General features: G+C 36.9%; 1 protein-coding gene across 1 annotated transcript in view; it reads right to left on the bottom strand.

Annotated features, from left to right (window-relative positions):
- The window catches only part of LOC107086759 (ankyrin repeat domain-containing protein 33B-like), a 10,138-nt gene extending 2,961 nt beyond the window's left edge, over nucleotides 1–7,177 (bottom strand). Inside the window, exon 1 of the mRNA XM_015377902.1 lies at nucleotides 7,126–7,177. The gene's annotated coding sequence lies outside the window, so the exon portion shown is untranslated. The remainder of the gene's footprint in view (nucleotides 1–7,125) is intronic.
- Nucleotides 7,178–7,703: the final 526 nt, after the last annotated feature.

Genomic DNA, 7,703 nt, shown 5'->3' with positions numbered 1-7,703 from the left:
ATATATATATATATATATATATATATATATATATGTATATAGTAATATATTTAAATGGAAAATACTTGCTCCATTCAAATTTTGTGTTTGCAAAAACAGAAAAAAACAACAACCCAGAAACAAAACAAAGCAAAAAATATAAAAAAAATCATCTCCTATAAAATGATTTTAAGTTTACATAAAACACTTTTGTCTGACCAGCCCAGTTCTGGCAGTGGAAACACTTGGGGGAGAATAATTACTCAAGAAATCCCTGATTCACGGGTCTATAGGTGTTTCTATTGCAGAAAAAATAAGTCCTGGAGAATAAATTGTCCCACAATGGACAAAGGCTAAATTAGGAGAAAACTTTGGTTCTGTCTGGTTATGTTAGCTGATAATAAATGTTGCATTACTAAGTAATAACAATAAATTCTATTAATGTGGCTGTTTATTTTTTTCTTCATGTAATACGTGATGCCAAACAAGGTGATATGTACTTAAAAGTCAGGCTTTCCTAAATCGTTCGGTGAAAAATTATTTTTCTAAGGCTTTTTACATTTTGTTATCTTTGGTACCAAAATAAAATCTCTAAATATATTTAAAACTGCTAAAGATAGTGTTTTACAAGGTCTCCATTCATACGCACACTAAAAAAAAACCCAATGCAACCGTTTTTGGCATTTAATTAATCAGATTTATACTTTGATACTATTTATTCAAGTTAGCAGGGTACAACTTAAAACATTTGTGTTAAAGTAACTAAATATGAATAAGGAGATGCCAAACACGCTATATTTTTTTATATAGGAGGGTAGTTCAAACTGCTTTACAGGAAAACCAAGAAATATGAAAATTAATGCACACTGACATGAATATAACAACAAATAAGAAGCATAAACAAGATATAGAGTAATACGAATTAATGTTTTTACTCTTGATTTTAAGGTTCCATCAATTTATCCACATCTCAGGTGTTTCTAATATGAATTGTTATGTAATAATAATTTTAGTTGTTGTACCCTGAACATTTATTTTTACCAATTTGATGGCGACCAGACTGTGAGACTCATTCCTGTGAAGACCTGTTGACCTGAAGATATGATGGCTAAAGAGGATGAGGAGCTTTACTGTACCTCACCTTAGCTCCCCATGTCACTGCGGCTAATGTGTAAGGCTATGATTTAAACCTAACATATTATAATATGCTTTTCTGTTTGTTGTCCGTATGACAATGTTTAAAAAGCATTATTTCTTCACAAGCTTAGAAGAGCCAAGTCAGCAGAAGTACAGATTCTATGCTTTGTACCTTTAACACAATAGCAGAAGCATGAAAGGAGAATAATGTTGGCTTGAGGAAATCTGGTCTCTGGAAATAATGTGAATGAAGGTATAGTGTGAGGGATAGACTGGGATAAAAAAGGCCATATGGTGCTGGAATCAATGGGAGTCCAGTTTAATGACAGCATCTGCCATTGCTTCTTTTAAGAGTCACACTGTTCTGCAGAACAGGACCTTTTAAGTCTTGGTTTTATTTGTATTAGCAATAATTTTGTTACCTAGCACAAAACTCCAAAAGATGAAGACACTTAAGTATTTAGAAGGAAAGAAACTTAAGCACAATATTGATGAGTCATCGTTCAATTAACAGATACACCTGAAAACACAGTAAAGTCTTTAAAGTCAAAAAACAAGGTTGTTTCTCATCTGTCTGTCTTCTTTAAGAATGAAAAGTCGAGCAGCAGTCATTTGGCAGAGTATCTCTGGCCTTGACTATAGATGATGGAGACCATCTCAACCTCCCCAGCATGTGCTTTTATTCTAGCAGTTTTTGTCAAGAAGAATGAAGATTAACTCATGAAAATCCTCATCCCTCTTTAACTGTCTTTATGGCCTAAACTTCTATTAACATCAAGCTGTCTCAGTTTCCGTCTAAATCCAAAACATCGCCTAAACCATTTGGAAATCAGAACTTTAGAAAAACTTTAAGATCTCACCCAGAAGATTCCATCCATGGTTCAGGCCTCCTTCTCTCTTTTCTGATGTTTTATTATTCCTCCTGGGTGTTAAAACATCTTCTCTTGGCTCTAGTTGTGAATGCACGCCAGTGACTGGTTAGGGTTAAGTTCCCCAACCTGAGCACAGCTTCAGCCTCCCCCCCTCCCTCCATTTCTTCTGCAGGCCACTTAGGTTGCCTCATCAGCCTGGTCCCAACATAGAATCTACTGCCCTAAGTCAGGCAACGTGCTCTCTCCCTCTCATCCTGATTACAGAAGATTTACGGATTAAGAGAAAGAAACAGACAGAAGCCAACCTTGCTCCCGCTGCTCTCAGTTTGTCGAGTTATTCTGCTCTTTCTCTCATCTTCTTGGCTCTCTCACAGTCTGCCTGTCCACAGCTCTGAGCTGCCCATCTGTTGTGTGAGTGAAAACCTTGCTTGCTGTCCAAAAATGAAAAAAAAAAAGTGTTGTGACTGAATCACTAAGGCTATGTGTCTGCTAAAACTGCTGAAGACCCCAACCAACCACATTAATGCAGTTCTCTTCATTGTAACAGGTGTGTTATAATGAAGCTGAGAGTCTTGGATCTGGTTTTTGATGAAAATTAATTTGCTTCGACAAGAAAAACTCTCCTTACTGTTACTCAGCCAGAGGGCCTCATAGTTCCCATAGTAAGAATGATACAGACTGTGTGCAAACTGCAGAGTCCAGATCCTTACATGATGTGCAAGAGCTTTATTACATATATTGGGGTTCAAGTATTTATTCGGTATGATATTTTCACCTTTGAAATTATTATCAAACTTGCAAAAATAATAAACACTCAATATTTTAAGGTTATGCTTTCTTTTTTTGCCTTTAACAGGCTCCATGTTATGTGGACTGCATCAGTACATTGAGAAAAACATTACACTAAAAGGTTTATTCATTGCATCAATGACTCTTTGTCTCAAAGGTCATGTAAAAAGATTAACCCTCATACCTAAAGGGAGTAAGGCCACACTTAGACTGCTTTTGCACTTCATTCTAGGCTTATCTAGGCAACATCTGATGTCTGTTTGAGAGATGGTGCCTGCCCCCTCCTGTTCAAACTTGAGAATGCATGTGTTAATACAAAAACACTATGTACAACACTATGTAAAACACAAGAGGCTACCTCACTGGGTACACCCTCTCAATTGCTTTTTAAGGCAAAGAGCAAGCAGACTTAGCAAGTGGTTGCAAATTACTACATTTAGGCATCTTGATGTGATGAAAGCAACATGTCAAATTTCCAACTGGGCATCAGAATAAGGTTGAATGAGGATTTAGGTGACTTTAGACACTTACGAAGGTAATCCAAAGCGAGCTTTCATGTTTGCAGAGAATGATAAGATTTACACTGGAAATGCATTCCCTATTTTGATATCAGACAGTGGTGCAGAATTGGAAGATTATGAAATGATTAATCCATGCAGCCTTGAGGATGTTTTCTTCTTTTTTCAGCAACATTGGGCCCCTTAGTATCAAAAAAGCATTACTTACATAATTTCAATCTGAGTACAAAGCTTACCATGTCATCTCTTTTTGAATACATTGCAACCACTTTCTAAATGATACTACATAGTACACCAATCGCTGTTACAGTGGGGAGGCAGGAGATTGAAAACATTGGGGTTCAAATGCAGCAACTATGTAAAGCCACAGAGTCAATATTAACCAACATCTCTGAGAAATGTGTCAGACACCTTGTTGAACCCTCTAGGTCTAAGAAAATGTTCCTCGGCCAGCAAAGGATGGAAAGCAAAAAACAATGTTCTGTATTTAACTTCTTACCTGTATATTCTGCAATGAGTTGTGGATCATGACTTAGAGAACTAGATAATGGCACAGAGAGACTAAAATTAGATTCCTTTAAGATGGCAGAGCTCAGCTTTTGAGAGCGTATGACGAGCTTTAATGCACACATCAGCTCAGAATTAGAAATACATCATTCATAAGCTTCTGAAGCAAAATCCCACAGAAAGCTGCAGGCAGTTTTTTTTTTTTTTTTATGACAAAACTGCACTTCTGGCTGTGAACTTAAGGATCACTTCTCAGCATCATAGCAACCTGAGCCGTTACTCAAAAGAGATGCTGTAAGTTTAGACCAAAAAGCCTTAGCCAGACCCGTACTGAAATGAACCAAAGGAAGTGCTAGTAGTAGGAAGTTACATTAAGGGGGTAAAGATTATGGCCTAAAGGGAGTAAATCAGAAATATAATTGTCAGGAAATATCATAGACTTGAGGAATTTCTGTTTGTTAAAGGTGGACTGGGTATTTTGGATGTTTTTCTCCATACTTCTTGGGTATGCCAAATGCAAGTTGACCAACCAGATGAGGGCAGCATAGTTCTCTCTGCACACTCATTGTGGCTTCAACAACAAAAAGCTTTAGCTCTGATTTTTCCACAACAGTAATCACAGCAAATTTGTACATAATGGAGAACATTTTGTTCTGGTACAGACCTTATTTAAGCCTTCAGATTTCCTTATAGGGTCTTAGCTATGGTCTCCTTATTCTTTAAATTCTTTAAGGAGACTTTCACTCATCAAAATGCTGTTCTGCTGGTTGTCTGGTTGTTGTCCCCAGACACCCTGGTACCCAGCAGAAGTCAGCAGCATAGTAAAATAACTTAAAAAGAGGCTTTGGACAAAGTGAAGTAAGTTTAGTCAGCTTAGTGACTGATTGTATGGAGAGACGTGTGCTCTGCTAATATTAGACTGCTGGCAGTCTCTTGGGGACTGATTTAAGTAGTGCATTGCTCAGACTTTAGGGGCTTTATCATTTCCATCTAAGTTCCTGAAGACTGAGGCTCTTCATTTTGTGCTCTGAAAACATCTGAATAATTATTTGAATTAAAGGAAGTAGTAGGAAGGCAGTGTTTTACCTGCGTATGCAAGGAAAGTAGATCTGGGCAATACTGCTAAAGCAAATTCCACCTTATCAGTTGCATTAAACTTGACTACTACAATCTCCCTGTGCATAGACACATGCACATACTGCTCCATTCATCCCAATAATTACTAAAGCTCATTTACTTATACCTACTGTCTGTTCAACATAAACAGCAATTTAGGAAGTCTTAACTCAACCCATAGGGAATAAAATTCAACACCTTTTAATTGTCAACATTGTTTCACATAAATAACACTTGTGTTGTGTTAAACAGTTAACAGTGACAGTTGGAGAAACAATCTCATTATTTTAAATTCAACAACTGTGAGCGTTGAATTGATGTAAGATTAGTGTATAGTGTCAAAAGTAAACACCACACACTTTCAGGATTTATATACAAATATAGCTGAGTATCATCAGCATAATGGCGGTAATCGATCCCATGCTGTCTGATACACTGTGGCTACAGTTGCCCTCAGGCATGATTACAGAAGTGAGGCTGTTGTGAACACATGCCACCAGGCCATCAGTACATTATCAACACATCACAAATTCAGGTTAGGTGTCTTGCCTTAAAAAAAACATGTGGGTTAGCAAATATTTTTTGAAGGAGTTCACAGATAAGTTCAGCTAAGTGTAGATTTTGAAATCAACACGTAACAGAGTTGCCTTACTTTAACTTTGTAGATTAACACCAACTCTTTGAAGAAACTAACTGTATTGCATAGTTAAATTAGACAAAGCACGTTTTGAGTTAACATAGTTCTTTTAACACCAACACTGGTCATTTAAGAGATTTGGATTTGCTGTGCAGGTGCTTGTAACTCAGGTTAAATGTATTGCAAACAGTTATTGCTAACAAAGCTGAATCTGATTCTCATTACGGAGTATCATATTGGACTTTCCAAGCATAATGAGGTTCTTAAAAAAAAAAATGCATCAGTTTTTATTACATCACTAGGTGATGCTGCTTGACTAATGGAACGGAACAAGTAATAAGAAAGGGACTAATCTGAACTTTCAAATATAATCTCGACTATATTTTTTGAGGGGGATTTTTGAGGTACTCATAATTCTTCTTCCTCCAAACACAGTTAGTGGAATTATGACCAAAAAGTTCTATTTTGGTCTCATCTGACAACATTACTTTTTTCCCATAACTCCTCTGGATCATCCAAATGGTCATCGGCAAACTTAAGATAGGCCTTGACATGTGCTGGTTTAAGCAGGGGAACCTTCCGTGCCATGTGTGATTTCAAACCGTTACGTATTAGTGTATTACCAACCGTAACCTTGGAAACGGTGGTCCCAGGTCTTTTCAGGTCATTGACCAGGTCCTTCCATGTAGTTCTGTGTTGATATCTCATCTTTCTTAGTATTATTGACACCCCACGAGGTGAGATCTTGCATGGAGCCCCAGTCCGAGGGAGATTGACAGTCATGTTTAGCTTCTTCCATTTCCTAATGATTGCTCCAACAGTGGAGCTTTTTTCACCAAGCTGCTTGGCAATTTAACCGTAGCCCTTTCAAGCCTTCTGGAGGTATATAAATTTGTCTCTAGTGTGTTGGGCAGCTCTTTGGTCTGGGTCATGTTGATAGATGGATTCTTACTGAATGTATGGGGTAGACAGGTGTCTTTATGCATTAACGACCTCAAACAGGTGCATCTAATTTAGGAAAATAAGGCAGTTATTCTGAAGGCAGAATAAGGTTCAAAATTCTAACTGATAGGTGTTCAAATACTTATTTGCAGCTGTGTCATACAAATAAATAGTTAAAAAAATCATACATTATGATTTTTTTTAGATTATGTCTCTCATAGTGGATGCACCCACAATCATAATTTCAGACCCCTCCAGGATTCCTAAGTGGGAGAACTTGCAAAATAGTAGGGTGTTCAAATGCTTATTTTCCCCACTGTATGCTGTGAGAATAACAGACTTGGACAAACTTTATTGTCATTTTAGCAACAAGACATTGGGACTGACACCCCTGGTGGAGCCACCAGCAGAATTCCTTTAACAACAAAATTGCTGCCTTTGATTCAATAACTCCTTAAGTTCAGACTGTTCTTCTTAGGCAACTATATGAACCTATCTCAAATTCTTATGAGATATGTTGAAAGTATTTTTGAAATGCTTTAGTTCACAAATAAACACTTATCTTAGAAATTGAAGTTAATTGAACTGTTGGATATTTGGACTCCTTTAAATGGGTGTGTGTGCATACCTTGTCTATGATTGACACAGCTGCCAATGCAGGGAGTACTTGACCTCCAACCTAGAGTCACAAGAAAATTAGAACTTTAAATGACAAGAAAAAAAACTGTTTATCGAAGCATAATGTTTAAGGAATATAGAGAAGCAGTGTTAAGTTATATTTCATATTTACAGGATACCTTGGAAAATAATAAAAGTATTCGTAAATTTAAAAAAAAACAAATCTTGTGGTTAGCTGAAAAAAAATAAAAGAAAATATTTTAGATATTGAAACTGAGAACATCTTATTTTGTTGCAAACATTTGTTTCTATAAACATAACTGTTTGCTTGTTACCCCTAAATTTATAACATGTCATTATAAAACCCACTGATGGCTGCCAGGACTATTTTCTGCATCTTCTCCATGCCCACAGAAACCTTTGCTATTTGCTGAGTGTTTGGATGCTTCTTTCAGTTTTCAGCCTCAACCATTTAGTTTAGTCACAGAAACTCATTTTATGAATACTGTATGATTCAGTGGTGGCAGGTCAATGGAAGGCGCTAGGGCACCGCCCCACCCATCCAGTGACCCTTATTAAGACATAAAA

This window comes from Cyprinodon variegatus, unplaced genomic scaffold (assembly GCF_000732505.1).
Source record: "Cyprinodon variegatus isolate N-32 unplaced genomic scaffold, C_variegatus-1.0 Scaffold161, whole genome shotgun sequence".
Taxonomy (NCBI): Eukaryota; Metazoa; Chordata; class Actinopteri; order Cyprinodontiformes; family Cyprinodontidae; genus Cyprinodon; species Cyprinodon variegatus.
Note: the sequence above shows the minus strand (reverse complement) of the source record. Positions and strands in the feature narration are given on the sequence as shown.